This window comes from Haemaphysalis longicornis, unplaced genomic scaffold (assembly GCF_048455015.1).
Source record: "Haemaphysalis longicornis isolate Haplotype H1 unplaced genomic scaffold, Haemaphysalis longicornis Haplotype H1 scaffold_2, whole genome shotgun sequence".
NCBI lineage: Eukaryota > Metazoa > Arthropoda > Arachnida > Ixodida > Ixodidae > Haemaphysalis > Haemaphysalis longicornis.
In genome coordinates, this window is record NW_027526295.1 from 289,666,875 (window position 1) to 289,690,589 (window position 23,715).

General features: G+C 46.4%; 1 protein-coding gene across 4 annotated transcripts in view; it reads left to right on the forward strand.

Moving 5' to 3' along the window:
- The window catches only part of LOC144170851 (adenylate cyclase type 5-like), a 464,552-nt gene that overhangs the window by 172,580 nt on the left and 268,257 nt on the right, over positions 1 to 23,715 (forward strand). Inside the window, exon 1 of one of the 4 annotated variants that reach the window (XM_077700876.1) lies at positions 10,127 to 10,663. The exons of the other annotated variants lie outside the window; for them this stretch is intronic. The gene's annotated coding sequence lies outside the window, so the exon portion shown is untranslated. Of the gene's footprint in view, positions 1 to 10,126; positions 10,664 to 23,715 lie in introns of those variants that run through there. 4 annotated transcript variants of the gene reach the window in all.

Sequence of the window (23,715 nt, forward strand, 5' to 3'; positions counted from 1 at the left end):
GAGATAACATCACAGGCTTTCCCGTAATGGCAGCATCGGTTGCATTAAACACAGCAAATAAATTTGTCGGGCTGCAGTTGTTTACGACATTTTCCCGCACTTTAGCAAACTCGTCATGATGTCAACAGTGCAGGAGTCAGTGGCAGGTCATTTCAATGCAGAGAAAGCTTTCTGAATTTTCCCTCACCTGCAGAGGTACAGCGATTAGGCACTATCCAGCGCCTGCAACCGACTGCGAGGCTCCCCGGTAGCGGTGCATTATTTAGTCCTGGAGCAGACGAAGCGATCCTGGTGGCAGGAGATAGTGACGGTGCAGTGAGGCTTACTGAAGAGAGCTTGTCCGGGGGTCACGCGCAAGCTTGTACGCGCATCGGCAATTTGTAGCGGTCATCCGGGTGGGTGCAGATGCACTGAAATACGAGCCTGCAGAGATACAGCGATTAGGCACTGTCCAGCGCCTGCCACGGACTGGCAGGTGCTGGACGGTGTCATAGCGTCATAATTACCTCGGTCGTACATATACACGTGTCGTCAGCCTTTTTGCGGGGCATTATAAATTCACTATAACCCAAAACCGACGTTAAGGCTGGTTTCTTATATCTGAAAATAAATAAAATGGTGCTAATAGGCTTTGCTTCCTGAAGCTAAGGACGCTGTTTAAATGCGTAAGGTTAGCGCATGTTTAACAGATGTTGCTATTTATCCAGAATCCGTTTTTTGCAGCAGAGAGGCTACTCTCTCATAGATATTTTACGTCTGCGGCCCAAAACTGCCAGCCGCCAAAAACAAACAAAAAACACGTTTGAATTCGCGCGGAAGTCGAACCCGGGTCTCTAGATTACAACACCCGGGTAGAGTACGCTACCACGTCGCTATCCTGGCAGGCTGCCAGCGTTGGAATGAGAGTTAGAGTACGGCGTGCCACGTGACAGGTGAACGTGACGGAGACAGGAACGCCAGCCACAGATGGCTATGATTTTGGAGAAGCTGTCGCTCGAAGAGTGGCCATTGGGCCTGCCGGAAGAGGTCGCACCAAAAGAAACGGAAGCGTACACAGAGACGGAAACACGATGCAGCAGTAAAGAATTCTGATAAGTATCGCAGTTTTTTTTCCCTTCAAGGTCCCGCAAGCAGGCTTAAATTCCTGAGATATCTTTTCGTGTCAGGGGTCCAAGGCTCTCAGCGCTCTCTATGAGGAGGCAAAGCATACCATTGAGGCATGGGCGGACACGTTTGTGCTTGAGGTTTCGCTGCGCGAAAAATGTCTTTTTCGAGACACTTCATGCTGCTCTTTATTTATATTGTAGTTCCTCTTAGAAGCCCTGTAGTTAATAAATCTCCGCTGGTTCCCACCTTCACAGAGAGCAAAGGCTGAAACGGTCAAAATGTCGTTTTTAACGCGTTTTCTTTGTGTTTGCTTGGGCAAATATCCTGACCGCGTATGTTCTTAATAAAGAAACCGTGCCCGTATCAGTTTAGTATTTATTTCTTGCTTCAAATGTGCCTTATGTTTTCTTTTCTTTTTGGTCAACAGCGTCAAGCACTAAGTATGCTACCAGATTAAAAAATGTTCACATGATTTGCCTATATAAACTTCTCTTTGAGAATTCTTTTAATGTTTGGCCGAGCGGAAGGGACAGACAGACAGACAGACAGACAGACAGACAGACAGACAGACAGACAGACAGACAGACAGACAGACAGACAGACAGACAGACAGACAGACAGACAGACAGACAGACAGATTTTCCATTACGAGCGAATACATATGCGCCGCCCTCCTCCACCCCGATTCTAGACCACCTAACAAGATTTAATGGCATCGATTAGCGACTGGTCGCAGCATGACTCCCGTCAAGAGGTCAAACTTTTGTTCGAAATTCTGTATCACATAAGCTGCGATGGTCATACGCCTTCACGGAGTGGAATACCTCATCATTTTTCCCGATAGGCATTGATATGACAATGCAATAATACCAGTATTCATGCGGGATCCCACGCTATGGATGTGATATAATTGCATTGACTGATAAGAGGAGTCTTCCCTTCTATACTTCCCAAGCATAAACCTCGTTGCCTTAGGAATCAATTTTAGGAACTGACGCTGTTCATTGGACCGTTCTTGCTGATCTGCTATATTCATACTCGCATCAAAATGTGTGTAATTGTCGTTTTCATCATCATCATCGCCACCACCACCACCAGCCTATCTACGCCCACTGCAGGGCAAAGGCCTCTCCCATTATCCTCCAATTGACCCGGCCCTGTGCTAACTGCGACCAATTTATCCCCGCAAACTTCTGGATCTCGTCTGCCCATATAACTTTCTGCCACCCCCAGCAACGTTTGCCTTCTCTAGGGACCCACTCAGTTACCCTTAGCGACCAACGGTTATCTTGCCCTCGCATTGCATGCCCCGAGCACGTACATTTCTTCTTCTTAATTTCTACTAATATGTCCTTAACACGCGTTTGTTCCCTGATCCACTCCGCTCTCTTATTGTCCCTTAATGCTATACCTATCATCTTCCGTTCCATTGCGCGCTGAATCGTCCTCAATTTAAGTTCAACCCTCTTAGTGAGCCTTCAAGTTTCTGTCCCGTAGGTGAGTACCGGTAAGATGAAGCTGTGATACACTTTCTTCTTAAGGGACAATGGTAGGCTGCCATTCATTATCTGAGAATGCCTGCCGAATGCACTCCACCCTATTCTTATCCTTGTAATTATCTCTGCCTCATCGTTGGGATCCGGGGTCACAACTTGGCCTAAGTAGATATATTCGCTTACTACTTCCACGACCTCGGCACCTATCTCAAACCGCTGTGCTGTCCCGAAGTTATTGATCATTACTTTGGTTTTCTGTATATTAATTTTCAGGCCCTCGGTTCTACTCCGTTTGTCCAGTTCGGTAAGCATGCTTTGCAATTCGTCCCCCGAGTTACTTAGCAAGGCAACGTCATCAGCAAATCTGAGGTTACTGAGGTATTCTCCATTAACCCTTACTCCCACCTGTTCCCAATCCAACGTTCTGAATACTTCTTGTAAACATGCTGTGAATAGCATTGGAGAGATTGTGTCTCCTTGTCTGACACCCTTTCTTATAGGTATTTTACTGCTCTCCTTACGGAGGATGATGGTAGCTGTGGACCCATTGTGGATATTTTCTAGTATTCTTACATAATCCTCATCTACACCCTGGTTTTCTTATCCCTGAATGACTGCTGAGGTTTCGACTGAGTCAAACGCTTTCTCATAATCTATGAAGGCTATATATAGGGGTTCAGTATACTCAGCGTACTTATCTATCACCTGATTGACTGTGTGAATATGGCCCATTGTTGGAACCCTGCTTTTTCTTTAGGTTTACTGAAATCTAAGGTTGCTAAAATTCTGTTAGCCATTACCTTGGTAAGTACCTTGTAGACGACTTACACTAAGCTGATCGGCCTGTAATTTTTCAAGTCCTTCATGTCACTTTTCTTAAGGATTAGGATGATGTTCGCATTCTTCCAAGATTCCGGTACACTTACGGCAATTAGGCATTGCGTATACAGGTTTGCCAGTTTTTCAAGTACAATGTTTCCGCCATCCTTCAAGAGGCCTGCTGTTATCTGATCCTCACCAGGTGCTGTGCCCCTTTTCATTTCATTCAAAGGCTTTCTTACTTGTTCTGTCGTTACTGGTGGGATGTCTATCTCCTTTGAACTACTTCCTCGTTCGGCATTATGCTGGATGTCCCGGATACTGTGCAGATCCCAATAGAGCTCCTCGGCTACTGTGACTATTTTATCCCTATTTTTGATGACATTGCCTTGCTTGTTTTTAAGTGCATACATCTGATTTTTCGCCACGCCAGGATGCCTCTTCACTGCTTTCAGGCTACCTCCGTTCTTTACAGCGTATTCGATCCTCTCCATATTGTACTTCCGTATGTCAGCTGTCTTACGCCTATTGATTAACTTCGAAATCTCCGCTAGTTCTATTCTGTCAGCTGGGGTGGAGATTGTCATGGTTTGCCGTTTCCTAATTACATCTTTCGACTCCTGGGAAAGTTTACCAGTATCCAGTCTAGCCAACGTGCCCCCGACTGCTACTGCACACTCCGTGATAATGCGTGTAAGGTTGTCGCTGGCTTCCTGTTCGTAAGCTCTGCTTCCTCGGTAAGAGCTGAATATCGGTTCTGCAGCGCTATCCTGAATTCTTCTACTTTACGTCCTACTGTTAGCTCTTTAATCGGCTTCATTCGTACTAGCTTGTTACGGTCCCTCCTCAAATCTAGCTTAATTCGAGATCTTACCATAGGATGGTTACTACACCTTACCCTTCCGAGCACTTCCACATCCTTCACAACGCCAGGTTTATCGCATAAAATGAAGTCTATTTCATTTTTATGGTCCCCATTCGGGCTCCTCCACGTCCACTTCCGGCTCTCCCGTTTACAGAAGGGGGTATTCATTATGCGTAGGTTATTCCGTTCTGCAAGCTCAACTATACTCGGTTACAACTCATGAACGGCCCCACCTCATGTGGTGTATCACTCCGCCAAAGCGCCGGACCCGTGATGGCATTTCGCGCGCATTTTGAAAGGGGTTTGCTATGAATGCGTGATATCGTCTGCCTTGTCTCACGCAGTTTGTTTGTCGTCACTGAAGTCGTTTATAAGCATATTAAGTCCAAGAGATCACGGGAATGGCTCACGCCATGTTCAAAATATTCCCAGTAACGCCCTACTTGCGCCGCGCGGAAAAGCATCCGGCTACGGTGATAAGGCACAGCGGCAACTTCCGGTGCCGTTTTAAAGTTGTCACCGAGTATAGTAGGTCGCCCCTGCTATTTCTACACCCCAGACCATAGTTCCCAACTGCCTTGCCTCCAGCCTGATGCTTGCCTACTTTAGCATTGAGATCTCCCATAACTACGGTAGACTCTGTTTTTACTTTAGCCATTGCCGAATCCACATGGCTAATCATGGCTACTGGCTAATTCCACAAGGAATAGTCCCTCCTCAAATCTAGTCTAATTCTATATGTTACCATGCGGTGGTCACTACACCTTACCCTCCGAGCACTTCCACATCCTGCACGACGCCAGGGTTATCGCATAATATGAGGTCTATTTCATTGTTATGCTCCCCATTCGGGCTCCTCCACGTCCACTTATGGCTCTCCCGTTTGCAGAAGAAGGTATTCATAATGCGTAGGTTATTGCGTTCGGCGAACTCGACTAGTAGGTCCCCCCTGCTATTTCTACCGTTCAGACCATAGTTCCCAACTGCCTTGTCTCCAGCCTAAATCTCTCCTACTTCAGCATTGAGGTCTCCCATAACTACGGTATGCGGTGTTTTTACTTTGGCCATTGCCGATTCCACATCTTTAAAGAAGCTTTCAACTACCTGGTCGTCGTGGCGGGATGTGGGGGCGTAGCCCTGCACCACCTTGTGTTTGTGCCTCTTAAAGAGACTAATTACAAGACCTGCTACCCTTTCGTTATTGCTACAGTATTCTTCTATGTTGCCAGCTATGCTTTTGTTGACTAGGCATCCCACCTCCAGTTCTCGTCTCTCCACTAGACCACGGTAACATAGGAAAAATCCATTATTCAGCACACTATAGGCTTCACGTGTCCTCCTAGCCTCACTAGCCCTAAGACATCCCATTTAATGCCCTTTAATTCATCGAACAACACCTCTAGACTCGCTTCGCTAGATAAGGTTCTCGTGTTAAGTGTTGCCAGGTTCAGATTCCAATGGCGGCCTGTCCGGGTCCAGGGATTCTTAGCACCCTCTTCTGCGTCACAGGTCTGACAGCCGCCGTGGTTAGTTGCCTCGCAGCCACTGGAGACTGAGGGCCGTGGGTTAATTGCCATATTCATGGGAGGTTGTGGCCGTTACTACACCAGGGTGGCCAATCCTGCTCTGGTGAGGGAGTGCGTTGCCGGCAATGCTCGCCGGGGTCATGCCGCACCTGAAAGCCCCATTCTGCAATTCCATCAATACGCGGATTTCTTTTCTTCTAAATCCGGTGGAGATTTTCCGGCACCGGGATTCGAGCCACGGTCCTTCTGCACGCGAGGCGGATGCTCTACCTCTACGCCACCGCTTCACCTTTTAGGCTTCCTTTTAGGCTTCTATTATTCGTAAACTAGATTTTCACATTTACGTTCCACCACAGCTGGAGTGGGCATCATAGGTCTCGTACCCCCGCACTATCTTTTTGTTAACAGGATTTAATAACTTCAAAACCAAACTGCAAGATTTGTTAAAAGCAATTACAGCTGTTCCTGGTGTGTAAAAATGAATAAACTCGTCATTTTTTTTCAGCTACTAACTCTTCCCCGTCAGGTTTATTCCAAGCATACAATTACAATGCAACGATTGCACTACGCACGTGGTATCCTAAAGTCCCGAATAATATATCACGTAAGGTGGATAACGCGAGGTGCATAACCGAGGTGCTGTTCAGTATGGTAAAACACGTCCATTAAATTATTTGCACTCCATCAGATCATAAAGCTTAGGTATAAAGTTCCTGATAGCATTGCCTGTGCAGCTGTCCTGGCCGCGTAAACGTGATGTGGCGAAAACTAACCACAACAATAAACCAAAATATTCCAGCTGGACGAATACAGTCTCAAAATAAACGACATAGAAGTCACCGGAAAGGCGCTTGCAAACTCCTTTGATCAGCACATTGTTAATGTTTCTTCTAACACTGTAGTGTGTAATGACCTTAAAGATATACCTCAGATTAACATCAGCACCATTTTTCTCGATCCGTTAAACCAATGCGACATAAGTACTACGATATTGAGTTTAAATAACAGCAACGCCAACGATTTCGATGATTGCCAAGGGAAACCAATAAAGCACGTCGCGCATATACTCGCCCCCTGTATTACGCATATTTTGAATCTGCGAATAAGTCAGGCTATCTTTCTGGAACGGATGCAGATTGCAAGAGGCGCAGGTGTCTTTAAAAAAAGTGATCGAAATGATCTGGGCAGCTATGAGCCCTTATCAGTACTGCCAGTCTTTTCAAAGATTCTTGAAAAATTTATACTAAAGCGTTGCAATTTGAACAAAAAACGTAACCTAATATCGGAGTGTCAATTTAGGTTACAAAGGTACCTGTGCGCAACACGCTTTGCTGACACAAAAAGAATATTTAATTACCCAACTCCAGCAAGGAAAACTTGTTTTAGTAATTTTCACCGATTTATCAAAGGCATTTGATGACATTAACTACAATCTGTTTCTTCAGAACCTCGCGCGGTATGGCATTCGTGGAAAGGCCGCATAACTGATGCGATCCTATCTGCAACACTGTATACCAAATAGTTACTGTGGACGATTCCTCCTCTGATACCGTGCCAGTTCTAGCTGGGGCCCCCAGGTCAGCATTTTAGGCCCCTTTTTATTTAATATGTTTGTGAATTACATAGTATGTATCGGGCCGCATGAAAAATTCGTCAATTACGCAGACGACACAACCATTTTCTTAACTCGAAACGTAGCCGGTGATTTAAATGATGATGGAAACTTAATTTTACTCAAACTATATGCATGGACGCAAAAGAATTGTTTGAAAATAAACGTTGCCAAGACTTATGCTGTACTTTTCCGGGATAGAAATAAAACCGCAAAAATCAACAACACAATATCATTGCGGTCAACCGCTCTGGAGATTGTACCAAGTATTAAGAGTTTAGGGGTAATTTTTCGCAAAAAGCTTTCATCGGAAAGTCACGTAAGTTCTCTAAGTATGAAGTTATGGCGGGTAGTTAGCTAAATTTTCCGGAACTGCCACATATTACCGCGCAACATTATGTCGCTTGTATATAACACTTTGGTTTGATCCGGAATGAATTATTAGTACCCAGTATGGGCATAAACTACACAAACGCGTCTACATAGTGTGCATAGATTACAAAACAATGTTTATTAGTGCTCTTGGAAACATTCCTACGAGTTCACACACACAAGATTTATTCCCTAAATACAACATAATACCCATAGCAGAAATGCTTGATTACAGACTGTGTCAAGTGGTTAAGCAGGCTACGTTTAACAACTACCCCTTTTTTTCGAAATTAGCAAAACTACAATAACGCACCAAAACATACAGAACAAGGCATGTTGAACCCTTTCATGTCCAAACATACAAAACAACCTACGTACTACAAGCCCTACCAAACAAAGTTCCAAGACTTAAATGAACTCAATCACCAGAATATCACTCCCCGAAACGAGTTTCCAAGGACTGCGACAGCATTCCATAAAGTGTTGAATGTGTTAATTGTTTGCTGCACATCACAACATGTCATGTCAGAAATACAACTCTCTGCCCTAGCCACTGCCTTATATTGATTCCCTTTCGAAAATCGCATTTCCTTCCAATTCCTTCCTCCCTTGCTATTTTCACTGCCCAGCACTGTCTTTGAATTTGTTACAGTTCGCAGAGTTTCTTTAACGCTCACGTCTTTGTAGTGCTAATTATGGATTGTCTGTGTTCATTATACAGATAATTTTTTCGTTCTGTTTTCTTGTGTTCTTTTTCTTCTGAAGACACAGGTTGTGCTGCTTTAATGCTCTCCAGTGTTGGAGGCTTGCAGCTCTGTCGAGCTTTCGATTTCTGGCAGCTTCTACTGCTCGCCCTCAGCGTCATGTACTTCGTGCATGATGCAATTGAAGGCAAACGAAGAAACAAACTAATCACGATCCATCCCGCCTCGATGCATCTCGCTTTATGGGAATTGATTCGTCCGCATGTATGTATGTACGTATGTATGTATGTATGCATGTAGGGAGTAGTAGAACTTTGAAGATGGTAGAGAACACAAGAGAAGAAAAACTTCGAACAAGGTAAAAGCACGATTGTGGCCTACGTTTCAGCAAAGAGAACTTGCTTTCCTACATGTATGTATGTATGTATGTATGTATGTATGTATGTATGTATGTATGTATGTATGTATGTATGTATGTATGTATGTATGTATGTATGTATGTATGTATGTATGTATGTATGTATGTATGTATGTATGTATGTACGCACGCACGCACGCACGTACGTATGTATGTATGTATGTATAAATGGATTAGTTTTCTTTCATTTTAAGTGTTCATTCCCATTACATTACGTTTTAGAAAAAATTTCTTCGTGTTGTTTTATCAATTGCTTTATTTGCATTTGGTTTCGGTTGTATAAAGTTATCAGTCCTCCATCGTGTTATTGGCCTTCTCTCCTGGATGAAATAAGTAGATTCGGGGGCAGAGAATTGAGTCCAGCGGCGCGGCACAGGAGTGGTTGGAAGTCAATGGGAGAGGCTTTCGTCCTGCAGCTGACCTGCGTCGGATGTCGTTGGTGATAATATCATGTTTTACTGCCAATTCTGGTTGTAATTCATTCTTGCATCCTGTATCATATTTTGCGCCCCTTTCGCAATTTTTGTAGGGGATTTGTTTACGCAAGTAACCCTTCTTATTCAATGCTTTGTCAGCGCGTGTAAGACATTATTAATTAATCAACAATGGTTACGCCGTTGATTACATACACACTCACAAGCAAGGAAGATCTCCACGACTCCACTTTTGGAGTTGGCGACCTATTTTACGCGACTTTGCCTCTGCTTCGGATAAGCGCCGCTTTGTTCGCAGTGAAACCGATCAGAAAGCCCGTATGCTGTCCACGGGGGTTAGGTCTACGGGCGAGATAACGTCGAACCATTGTCTGGAAGCAGCCAGTGGTCGGACTGAACAAACCCCCTGCCACACCGCCCAGTAAGGTGGAGATAAGTCGGGGTGCCTCTGCATTTCTATACGGGCCACCCACGACAGCGCAAGTGGTGACCGTGCGGAAGCTTGGCGCTTTTCGTTTGCTCACGGATAATAAGTTGGACGGCGCCCGCACAGATGCAGTGTTTCCGAGGCCTGTTTGCGTGCAGCCGTTGTTCGCCCTCTGCAGAGTGTGCACGATAAACAACCGCCATTCTCGAGGCTGCGACAAGGGCGCTCGAGAGCGGGAGAAGTCGCTTTCTCCCATCGGTTCCGATCGGCGGCCTGTCATCTTCCGGGACCGGACGGCGGCGCATGGCGCCCCCTGACCGCCACCACACAGTAGCGTCGACGGCCGGCGTAACGGGCGTTGGCGTCGTCTCCGGCTGCCGCGCGCTCTCTGCCGGGCGTCCCTCGGACGACGCTCGGCGCCCGAGCTGCGCCCCCCTCTCAGTCGGTCCGCGCGCCGCTCCTGGGCTCCGGTTTCGCGGTCGGACAGCTGCGAGTGCTCAAGCGACGACCACGCTCTGCGCGCTTTCCCCAGGGAACAAGGATAACAAGGAGCCGGCGAGGAGGGAACTGCCACTCGCCTTTCCCCCCGCATGTGTGCACTGTAGCCACTTTGTTGGCCCTCCTCTCGTCACGTGTTTCGGGCATCCTTCCGCTTTGCCAGCCCGGTGCGCGCGCGAGAGAGCGAACTACGGCCCCGCCGATGTCCCTGTCATCGGTACGCCCCCGCGTGATTGTCCCTGCAAGAGTGAAAACGAGCATTCACCGGCTCTTCCCGTGACTACGCCATTGGTTTGTCTCCAGTCCCTGTCAGTGAGTGCGAGCCAGCTGGCCTTCCTCGATGTTGTCAGCGGCAAGGCAGTGACCATCGGGATTGACGACAAAGGTGGGTGCTTTCCACTGATTTTGGCACATCCAGATGTGTTGTCCGGAGGTCTCCGAGTAGTTACCGCCCGGTGCCAGTCCATACCTTGAGGCTTTCCCTATTTTGAAACTCTTGAAGTGCGCGCTCTGCACTCGGAAACGTCGGGTCCTCACCGTTCCTGCTACTATGTAGGGAGCACCTGAACCTTCATACCTACTAGTACCAGGTCCCTTCAATGCCCGCAGTAAATTAGTGGTGCTGTCCGCTAGAAACGCTTCTGTAGAGCATTATACGGCAGTCAAGATTGCAACAAAATGAGCCTCTGAAGGCAAACTATCACCATCCCTATAACGCTTTCGAAAAAAGTTTGCCCACCGTTATGTCCTGTGCCAGAAAGCGATGGGGGTCACACGTCTGCACAGAGTGGAATGGCTCCTTTTTTTTTCTAACGTAGCACTCGCTTGCCCAAGCGTCTAGCTTAGCAATCCGTAACTACATACTCACCATTCATACTTACTCTCCATCGAGGAAGCGCCGTTCCCGAAATATTATCCTGTAAGGGAAATCCCCTGACAACGCTGTTATGCTGAGAGGCGAGATTCGCGCAAGTCCAAGTTGTCCCGTACGGCACGCATCATATAGGTGATCCCGTACACGTGCTATGTGCAAAAACTGACGCGTGTCTGCCCTAGATTTTGTGTAACATTAAGTGCACAACTAATACTGCAATCCGCGGCGTGGTGTTTCTCGGGTAAGGGCGTCGTGCAAGGAGAGAGTTGAGCAGAAGCAAATAGCAGGCGATTACTTATTGCCAGTTAACATTTAGGGGACATTCTCGCTCTCGGTCGGTTTCTGGCATGTGAAAGAAGCCAGAAATATTACACAATCTCCTGCGGCTGAATCCGCAATGGACATTCGTAGCACGGACTAGAGTTTCTGTCTCAAGTAAAAGCGTAATAGCCATCTCAATCGGGCTTCTGGGAAACGCGTAAGCTTGTCTTTCATTCTGGTTTATCGCCACTCGAAAAACAATGAAGCACTTCGGATGAACGCACTTCCACTTTCAGGGCGTTTTTAAGGGCGGCGATACCGCAGGTGCACGGCTTAGTAAACAATCATGCGTCCTTCTTTCTGCAGCGATTGAATAACTACTCAGAGGCAGTTTAGTGCGAATTTATTAATGGACATATAGGGTAGTGTTCTTTCACTAGCTGTAAAAGAGCTCAAAACGAGTTCACTGGGCCTATCGTGGGCACGCAGCCGCCCTTGCCATCTCAGGCTTAACGGGCCGAAGCTATATATATACATATATATATATATATATATATATATATATATATATATATATATATATATATTTCGCTTGACACACGTCATTCGGCACTATTAAATATCTCGGAAACAGCCGAATAGCACTGGCAATGACGACTGCAACCTTGATATGTGTCCTTACTGAGTCCTTCGTCCCGTATCTTTCTGTTCTGCTATATATATATATATATATATATATATATATATATATATATATATATATATATATATATATATATATATATATATATATATATATATATATCGCCCCTTCGGTAGCGTAGTGGTTATCGCACCATAACGGTATTCTGGAAGTCGTGGGTTCGGATCCCACCTGGCGGGAATTTTTTCTACACTTTCTTTCTTTCCGAATTCTTTACCTGTTTCAATGACCTACCACATCTTCCTCTGTGCTTTCCGAGGTTTTCTTGACTGCCAACTCTTATTTCTGTCTTATATATATATATATATATATATATATATATATATATATATATATATATATATATATATATATAACAGTGCAGGGCTTGGCAACTGAATAGTATATTAAAGTAGAGTCACCACGAAAAACATAACAATATTTAATATTTATTTAATAATTGTTATGTTTTTCGTGGTGATTGTCATTTAATTTGATTTGATTTTTTTATTTCTTGGCAAAAACCAGAGGGAGGCTGAGACTAAAGGCGAACGTGGCCTGACAGCGGCCTCAGCCACCCGACTTACAGCGTACATACATACATACATACATACATACATACATACATACATACATACATACATACATACATACATACATACATACAGGAGAGCTATCAGGCACACGTCGTACTGGCGGCTATACCTTAGGCCCCCGGGGGATCTTGACGTGAAAAATCCCGCAGACAAGCGTCTTCCTATTACTACTCCGCCGTTAATACAGCTTCCACCGGCGGGTATGGTAGCCGTGACATCGTGCGTGCACGCACTAAGCCTTAAAAACTGCAGTACCAAGGGGCTTGCTTTCGATAGGCGCAGAAGTGAAAGTTGTGTGATGTATCGGTAGCGTAGCCCAAGAAGTGTCAAATATTTGTGCAAGGCGCTTATAAGTTCTATGAATGGCGGACAATTTCATTTCCCAATTTTATTACGCTACGAGGAATCAATAGATTTAAAGGTGTGAATGATGGCCATGCTATAGACCAAGACCTGCCTTGTTCAAATGTGACGGGTGTCTGTACATATTCTTCCGGCACTAGCAGAAAAGCGAAGCGGAGAAATTAGAAAAAATACGTCGTTTTTCAGGGCCATATACAACTAAATATGAGTTTTAAGTTCAACGTATTTGAAAGAGCTTAGACCAGTGTTTAATGTACCTGCAGACTGTCAACGCCACAGCCGCCAACATTCAGGCCGATGTCCAACACACAAAGTATTTCTTGCTAATTACGTTTTCTTTAAAGACAATAAAGTTTCTGGGCTACTTAATCGTGAAAATTTGGTTATGTCTGTCTGTCTGTCCGTGTATTCAGCATCACGGCGAAAAGTCGGAGGAATTCTTGAACGAGACGTTTGTTTAGGCCAAACATTTCCGAAGTACCAAAGCAGGTGGCACTGTTCATATTTGTCAAAATATTTGGCATATTTGAGGCAAGACATTAACACAAATGTGACATGCGCATTGTTCTTTTAATTAGAAATACATAAGCTGCTTGATTTTTGCGATAACAAATAAAAAGTACGCCCTGCAAAAAAATGTTTTGACTTCAAATTACAAAAAGCGCTCGCGGCGCCATCTTATGGCAGTGTTCCTAGTTGAACAGTAAGAAAAGGTTCCAGTAGATGGAGCGAGCAAGAATGAATTCACTTGAGCTTGCCTCTACTGTGCTTATTGTGGGAGGAGCCAAACGGGAAGGCAGGAAAGAGAAAAGGGGCGTTCACTTGGCAGGGGTGGCAGAAGACCATGGAGGAAAGAAAACGTTAGAGAGGCCCTGACGTCACATTTGTAAAGCCGAGTCCCGCCATGACTTGAGCCCACTGAGCCCAGCACTTTTTCCCATCATCCTTTGCTGTTTCCGGTTTGATTTGACTAACATGGCGTCTCCCTTCCCTCCCGCTTCGCAGCGAAACCAGCTAAGTCGCTAATTCCTCGGTGCGATGTCATATTCTAAGCTGTTGATTTCGCCTTCAATTTGCCCATTCTAACCCTCACCCAAAGTTTCAATCGAAAAACGGCCTTCGTTTTTGAGATAGAAGGACGATTTTTCAGCTCTTAAAGGAGCCATGAAGACAAAATACAAGTTGGGGTTATTAGAAAGACTGTTTAGTCCCGATAACAATGATACCAACAGCATCGAAATCTTCGAACAAATAACGGAGATATTGAAGAAAACGTGTGAAGCTGTCGCGACCCCCTAGCCAATTTCCCGCAACTTTTCTATGACGTCACGGAACCTTGTTTGCGCGATTTACGGCCGCCTAACTGACCTGTCGCGACGACACATGACTGGACGTCTGTAATGGGGCCTCTAGTTCCATTTGACCGCATCACTTGAATGCTAACCTGCAGTTAACGCACTGAAAATTATGTTTTATTGTTGGCCCGTATGACGTCATTCTTGCTTATAACACGTCACTGTGGCACAAAATTTGAAAGTTTTTAAATACTTCTTGCTTTTTTTTTCGTTAAAAAACATCTTTTGTGGCTCTAATGGTGCTGAGTGAGATACTGAATCCTAGTTCTTTCAAATTAAACGAAGTTGTATTTTCTCTTCATGGCTCCTTTAAGCCTGGCAAAGTAGCGTTTGTCGTCGTCATAGCAACAGGCTCGCTGGGATCACGAGTGGCTACTGCAGTGTCTGTTCGCTAGGAATCCAGGCACCCTACGCGCGGCGAGCGTCGCGCACGAGTTGCAAACTAGATGCGCGTGGACTACGTACGCTTTTCACGTTTGCGTACATAAACTCTGCACATTCGTGGAACTAAAACTGTCTAATCTCACTTCACGTGAATAAGTGGCTGCAGTGGTTTGCAAGATGCCTCACTGTTGCGTGCCGGGTTGCCGGTCGCACTAGCGGTTCACAGGTAAGTATATTCGCCCATGCGCTATTTGTCGAGCAAAACGGAAGCACTACGTGTCTGACTCGTTTTGTTTTGTGTTCGTTGAGAATAGATTCCTAACTGAAGCAAATCGCCGCAGAAAGCGGGTCGACGCTGCCGAAGCTGCCAACGCGCACCTTTTCACCGGCAGACCGATAAGGATGGAAAACCACTGCACGAATCGACGAGATATCGCCACAAGACAACGGCAACTATGCTCACCGACCACGCCAATTATTAACCATCGGGGGTTGTTTTCAAAGGAACATTAGACCACAAAAGAAATGACAGTAGAAGAAACGCTGCGAAATCAGCTGTAGTCCACAGATTGCAGATGACGACAACGCCCCAGTGGCTGCCTCACTGTGTTGCCAACGTAGCGAGGAAGCCACATTCAAAGCGGCGTAAAAAATTGTCAGTGGCATTTTGCCACGTTTAGCAACCGCAGCCATAAGAAACTAGGCAACACTGTCTATGGGCTCAAGAAAAATGACGTCACTTCCTCCACACTTTTTGCAATGCATTGGGATGCTAGGGCCTCTCCTGTGTATTCTTTCCTCCATGCAGAAGAGCGTCGCCTTTCGGTGGCATTTGCCGGGAAACGAGCAGATGCGTGGTCATTTCTTTTTTACCGTGGGCACAGCAAGGAATCCTATTCGGGGCGCAGTGGCAGCCATTCCTTGTTAGTATCCCCGCAGTGGCTGACGCGCTCTACCGCTACACGCTCGAGGTCGCAGGCTTGTTCCCAGCCATGCATTGATGGAGCTTTGTTGGGCAAACGTTAGAGCACCAGTAAAATGGGCTGTTGAGCTAGTTCAGTTTATACTTCAGTAAAATTGAAAGTTAAAGAACCAGGTTCCTGAAAGTTAGAGCCAAGGCAGAGCTGACGTAACGCAATTAACAACTTACGCGCCATAATGCGCCCCTGTAACTCATCGTGTTTAACGCCCAATGTCACGCCTAAACGTTTATTTCTCATGCCAAAAGACAAAAAAAACGCGAGTCATTTTCCCGCAGGGTCAGCAATAATCCTAGGGTCCCGGGAGCTGTTTTACCGTAATTTTGCACAAATTAAATGGCTGCCCAACGTTTTATGCGCAACGGTGGGAGCAGCGACGTCGCTTCGCCTGGCCGTATGCACGGGTCGTTATAAGTCTCCAACTATACGGTGTGCACGCTATAACCCAGTGTAGTAGTTTTAATATGTCGTAAGGCTGCAACGGCAGCATCCCGTACGACGCTGCAAAACGTCTTTCTGACTCTGTTTCCAGGATCTGCCGCCATCAAACCGGCGTTTCGCAATAAAAATATCGCGGTCTTGACTCATATCGCACTGAAATGCAAATGATAAAGATATGGAATGGTCTGCCTTCTCACCGCAGCTCAATAGGCGGCTCCTTGCGGTTAGCCGACAGCCGGCGCGCACTGCAAAGTCGTCAATGGCGGGCCGTCACCTTGCTGGCGAGGCAATACGAAGTCGCATGCGCGTTCCCGAACACAGGCGTTTCGACATATGTCTCAAGGTATAGTGGCGCTTTAGTCCATGGCCGCGACAAAGATATGACTGCAAAACTACCAATTTTGTGCGCTTCATGCTAGTGCCCCTAAAAGGCAACACTGCCCGGATGCGCCAGCTTTTGACAGCTCTAAAACAAGTACTGCATAACTGGAGCCAGCTACGTCTCCACTGTGTCGTCCAATTCCTTGTTTCGTATCTTCGTCCCCTCACCCGCAAGGACACTTCGTCCGTACATGCGTCGCGGCAACACTTCCCCGAATAGGCAGACACTAGGAGAAGGCAGGCAGACTTTCCACATTTTGGTGCCTATTTTGGTAAAACGTCGATCGATTTTTATCGGAGGTAGCTTATTTTGGAGTGACTGGCATTTTGCGTTCATTGGATTTGACGAAATAAAAAATTCTGCAGAAATTCAGAGAATTGTCTACTAATGCGTAGGTAGCATTCTCATGCCGCTTACCTTCACTGTAAATTCCTTACAGCCTAATTTTTTGGTTGTTCTAAATCCTACCCGACCAATTATCTTCATTTAATTACGCTATTATAGCAATTAGGGGTGTAACTTTCGGTAAATCTGCATTATTGTGATAATACAGGGCATTACATGGTCCTGGCTGCGGGGGTACTCGGCGAAGAATGCTACGCATCAAAACTGCGGCTATCAGTAGACAGGTAGAAATAAGAGAAATTCTTAGTTCTACTTGGGTCACAAATGTCGCAGGAATCAATTTTGACAGCTGGGAGTATTGTGTTTGTACTTTGAAAGGTCCTTGTCAGCAGCCTTACATTACATTCTTATCTACTATGCCTGATTCGTGGAACCCCTGGAGAACGTTTATCAGAGCTTTAGAGTGGTGGTTCTCATACATCCGGGCCCATTTGAGACAGGACAGTGACTCACGTTTGTTTTAAGCTTCCGGTCACTCGGTATTAGTTTACTGTCGGTTTAGGCAAACGAGTTTTGTTTGATTTATAGTATCACCAATTAGCCAGTGTTGGCGCCGAAACACTTGCAGGGAAACATATTCGCCCAGCTCATGAGCTATACGATGCAATGGAGGTGTTCTAATTTTGCCTCAAGGTTTTTGTTTGTATGGAACGGCATTTAACCGTGCAGATTCGTTTGGGTGTTATGCACGCTAGAGAAGCATGCCAAGTCTCCCCATTTCCAACAAATTAAAGCAACTCCACTCAACGTGCAGGCTCTCAAGTGCGGAGCAGCGCATCGCTAGACGAGCTGTGGCGCCCTCTGTTGAGTAGTTTCAGTATCAGCCTGGCGTTGATACGGAAAGGAGTCAAGAGAGGGCACCGCAGTTCCTGAAAAGGCCTATAACGAGACACTGGATTGAATTGCCATTATTTGGATAATGGAAGTGTTAACTGATGATGTTTTCCTTAGAATATTGAGTACTTATTTGCGGCATCGCAACGGCGGCCTCCGTGGCAACGGTGCAGCGCAAACATCATCCCGAACACGTTGCGTACGATAACAGTGTGCCTCTGCAGGGGCGCAATGTGCTTCACATCGGCTTCGTAACACAAGGGCCCAGGTTCGATCCCGGCCTGTGGAAGCAGCGATCTTTTCGAAGGCTCTGTTTGGTGCCTGACGCTCCCTCTCAGCGGTGGCGATACCGTGAGCCCGGACGCGCTACGACGACAAGCCAGGCCACTACATCTGCGTATTTAAAAACAGGCTTCTTCGCGTTTCATATCGCCACCAGCGTTTTGTAATGATGTGTGCAGGGGGCCTTCGAGTAACGCACTTCATAACCCACGTGATGCAGCTTGGCTCAGTTCTCTGCTTGCAACGACTTGCGTTTATGGAGGTAAACAAGCAGGCTTAGTGTGAGTAGTGTTTTCGACGCACACAAATAGTCGATGTGTGCCCTGCGTGCGCCGTTATCAGTGGTTGACCTCACTGATTGGTGACACTCTGCAGCATCATTTCACGGTTTTACAGGCCACGTAACCTTAGCATTTGCGCTAAGCCGGCTACTTGGACACGTTGGTTGGACATGCTTAACATGGGGGAAACGCAGTGCAGTAGAGGCACGGAGATAAATAAAGCTTAGCAGCCATTTGGGTGTCGTGTGTTAAGACGCAATTCGCTACGTGCGTTGGCTTCGCTGCCTTTTTTCTATTAGGACCTGAAATTTGTCCTAAACGTATAGGCAACTTGCGCTTTTTTTGCAAATACTGAAACTATTATCATCCCGACTCATGCCTCATAATTTTTTGGTTTTATTTAAAAAGATTCCGTACTTTCGGCTACCGAGCGCACAAGTGTCGCGGATCCAGCTGAGATTTTTAGTCCACAGGACAAAAGGATGCGTGGCAATTCTTCGTGTCTCTTATGCGATAATGGGGGCGATTAGGCGGAGCAATAGCCGGCAGTTATACAAAGCTAAGTCCTCATCTAACAACACATACATACATACATACATACATACATACATACATACATACATACATACATACATACATACATACATACGTACACATACATACATACATACATACATACATACATACATACATACATACATACATACATACATACATACATACATACATACATACATACATACATACATACGTACACACACATACATACATACATACATACATACATACATACATACATACATACATACATACGTACATACATACATACATACATACACATACATACATACATACATACATACATACCTACATACGTACACACATACATACATACATACATACATACATACATACGTACATACGTACATACGTACATACATACATACACATACATACATACATACATCAATGGCGCATCACCGGTTGCCGGTTGATACATGCACCTGTGGAGTGGAAAGGGGGTGAGGGGAGGGTGTGCACGCGTCCAGCTATGGGTTTTACGTCTTCACCGATGACATGAGTCACATGACCATTGTACCGGCGGGAGGTTTAAACTTGGACGTCAAACGACCCATTGCGGCCTTCCCGGCGTCCGTCTTGGTCGAGCGCAGTGGTTTGGTGTGTTATACAGGCAGTAAAAAGCTTACGACGCGGGATGGGAAACAGACCGCCCTATGTTTGTGCACTAGAGTAAAGTTCAAGTCCTTCCAAGTTTCATTCAGCTGATTGGCTAGGAAGTGTTCGATCGCAAATTACGAAACGTGCTTTTTTTGGGCACTCCATGGACTGCGTGAAACCTCGCAGGGCTTCCTTCTTCACAGAGTGGAATCTAACTATTTCTTTTAATTTCGTACCATGGATGGTGAGTTCCCAGATCAGTTTTAAGGCACGGCAGGTACGGCAGCACTCCGGCGAACCGAAGTGAACGTGGTTTTACAAAAGCCTGCATTGCGCGTCCGCTCTTTATTCATTGTCAGCTAGCGATTTTATTTAATGCACTCGAAGCTCGCATGCTAATTGCTTCCGACAAGGGGCTTTCAGACTGTCGGCCCGCGCGTCAAATGCCGTGCTCTTCTGCCCAAGTTGTGCGGGCGTAGTATACACGCGCTCTTCGTGAATCAGGTTTCAGCGTACGTGCCGTGGGCCCTCGCACGCGTTGTTCCGCCCTTCGCGTCTGCAGTCGGCTTTTTTAAACTGCGCTTTATGAGAGTTATGTTCATCTAGCTTATAAGGCTCTCAGCTTGCTTTTCTTGTCGTCAGGTGCTTTTTTGGCAACAACGAAGTGCTTACTAATTTCCACAGAACCATTGTGCTGCACTCCACCCCGCGTACAGAGGTTCTTCAAGGGACTGACAAACGCAATTGGCGAACGGTGGCAATTTAATGCGGCCGATTTACGCTCGCTAGTTCTGGAGCCCATCCACTCAGTACACACACGTGTCAGTAATATGCGATTAAGATCTAAGCCTAAAAGGGTATGTGGAAAAAAACAATTAACGCGAGAAAGGAAGGAAAAAGAAAACGCTACGCCTTTGAGGTTAATTTGCCAACAGTGAGGACGCCCAAAGCGGCAGTGAGGCAAACGCAAGTGGTGAAGTGGCAGGCGCGGCAAATAAAGCTGCGGAAGTGGGCTGTTTCCGGACCCCTCAGCGCCTTTTGCCTTGAGCTCGGTTTCGACAGTGCGCGATCAGCGTGGCTGGTACAAGTTGTGAGACGCATTCGCAAGCTGAGACCGCTCTTACTGTGCCCTTACTGTGCACGCACACAAATATGTGCAAATATGGCTAGTTAAAAATCTACACGTTTTTGTGCCTTTCTTCTACTGTACTCACATCATTTGGCCTCTCGTCTGGTAGTGGCGATAATTTGCAGTATCATATTGGGTATTTAACAAGTATTTTGAATACTTCCCGGCACCATCCTTGTCAATGCCCCCTCGTCAAAAGTTGGGGGCAGCCTCGCCTAAAGGGGTCCTGCCTCCGCCGACTCAGGGGGCACACAAAATGAGGTCCCGCACAGCCGGATCGTGTGACCTCTGCGCGCACGAGTTTGTTAAATGCGATTCAAACTAGCTGAGTCGTCGAATGTCAAAAAGCGCATATATCTATGCGCTAGTCTGTTCTCTCCCAATTCACTGGTATCGCCGGGAAAGGAAGTGTTGGCTGGTAAAGGAAACAGGCCTGGCTGTGGTTGCGTCAGCCAAAAACATCCTGACTAAGGCACCTCCGTGCGGGAACTTGCAGCAACTCTATGCTCCCAGCTGCTGGATCGCTTAGAATTACTCGATATGTTCCCCACCCTAGGGGAGCTCTGTGATCGGCGGTGTGGGACCGGCATGCGTTGCGCACGCGTCTCAGCCCTCACTTAGTAGTTACTCACCCGTCCAGCAGCTCGCAGCAAATCTCCGCGTGGAGCTCCGCCATGCAGCGGTGGTATTCAGCGTCGGAATCGCATATGGCCTTAAAAACGTCTTGCTCGCATGTCCGACAGATTTTGTCACCCCCGGTTTTCTACTGTAAGCGTCGATATGGCAATGCGTAGTCCGCCCATTTACGCTTGTCTAAAGCCGGATGAGCTTACTAGCTCCGTGAAACGTGGTTAAGTAGCTCGGTAAGTTGCGGGACAAAAGTAGAGACCATACAGGACTAGCGCTATAACATCAACTGAATTTTTACTACACTGCAGCTGTAGCTCCGCTTGGCGCAGCTCACTGCAGTGTCCGCTGGTGTGTGAGAGGAAAATACTCTTGGCTTTGTAGCTGGTGAATGACCACCGACGTACACGTGCAAGCATAGAAAAGGAGGCCTCCACGGATGGCGCGGATGATGGGCACACTCAAGCCGGATATCCACGTGGTTTTACAAGCTGCGCTCGTGTGTTGCGGCGAAGAGACACCACAGTTCGCAAAAAAGATAAACCGAGACGAATACGACAGCGCGTAAGCATGCTGCATGCATGCAATGCAAATAAAGGGATAGGCGTGCACGGAATTCACCGACAATACGCAGACGACTTTTTTGCCCCCACCGAAAGTGCATTAAAAAAACTGTCCTATAGCAGAGATCCCCGCTCCATGGCGCGTAAACGTGCAGAATGGTGGCGGCGATTCAAATGCAATTAAAGAAGTGAGAAGCTTTCGAACTAAATGTTGAACGTCTTACGGTACGCAAAGACGGTAAACTCGACAGACACAACTGAGTGCCACGCATTATTTTTTTTCATTCACAGTAAAGTGAGTGGTTTTCAATTGGACTTCTCTGTTGTAATACTTATTTTTCAATGTCAACGGAGACAACGGCATCCCGAGTAGGCGTGTCCTTTCTTATGTAGTTACAGGCACTCTCCCACCTTCGTACCTTCATTCTATTTAACCCAAGACGTGATTGGGCCACTGTAATCCGCGTGTGTGTGTGCGTGTGCGCTTGCGTGTGCGTGCGTGTGTGTGTGTTCGTTCTCTTGCTTGCCTCCTATATCTTTAAATCTACTATTTACGGTTCGATGTCTGTGGGCGGGCATAAAATTAGTATTCGGCTGTGCAACATTAGCCGCGGGAAGGCACAAGGCGGGACGCGAAACATCCGAGACACCGATGTCCAGTGCAATAATAATGCGCGGGCGCTTAACTTATGGGTTATTAAGAGTGCAAAGCAGGTGATACATACGCCATTTTTGTTTTACTTTTCTTTCACTAATTAGGAATTCCTGCATGCTTTATATATAGGCGCCCTTTAATTCTTCATGAAGACTCTGCAACAGTGTGACGAAACGATTAATACTTGCTCGTGCCAAAACACTATTCGCCTACTTCGGCCGATTTCACGTACGTAAAATCTCGGCATTGATACCTTCCGTATCGTATACAGGCAATCGTTCCGTAAGCCCCCGCTCTGCTAAGGCTCAAAGTAAAGGTTAGCTAAGCCGAAACCTAGATAGTCAGGCCTAAAGTCTTGCTTTCGGGCCTATCGTCAATTGGCACCCATTTGAAAAAGTACTCATTGAACCCTACGTACTACGCGAGTACCCGTTGACGTCATAAGACCTCAAAGCGAAACATTAGGCCTAAGCTCCGGAACTCCGGCACCTGTTCATGGTTGCTGCTGTAACCACAGCGAAGGGATGCACAGCCCCAGGGTTTCATATGCGCCCACAGTTGCGTATCGGACGACGATTTATCGAGAATTTGCCGCTGCTTCGGTGCATGTCGCTGCAGACGCTTCTGGGGCGTCAACAAAGAAATCCATCAGAATGGATCACTCACAGCGCAAATACTATAGTGGTCCCATACTCTGCATCACGAATGTACATACACTCCGAACCCTAGCACAGAGTTACATACTCACAGGATCGCACGTACCCGCTGATGGGTCAGCGATTCATTAGCCCCAAGGTGGGCTGCTTTCGGACGATATTCCTTGGTTGGCGCAGCGAAACCTTCTGAATTTTCCTTCTTTTCTACGGTCCTTAGTTTGTGAATTACCGCGGCCCCCAATATTGCTTTCCAAGGCTGTGACATTGAAGCTCTTTTAACAGAACCGCTCTCGGCATTCGCATCTTTAACTCACAGTGCGATCGAATACGGAGCCTTGTATGGCTTTTCGGGCACCCTCATAACGTGGGCGACCGCTAGCTTAGAACAACAGCAGCCACAAAGAAAAAGCACTCTCGAGGCGAAACCACAGGCGAAAAAGCACTCTCTAGTGCCTCCCCAGTGGGACTTGCAAGATTTTGCGTAGAGCTTTTTTTTTTCAAGGGCTCA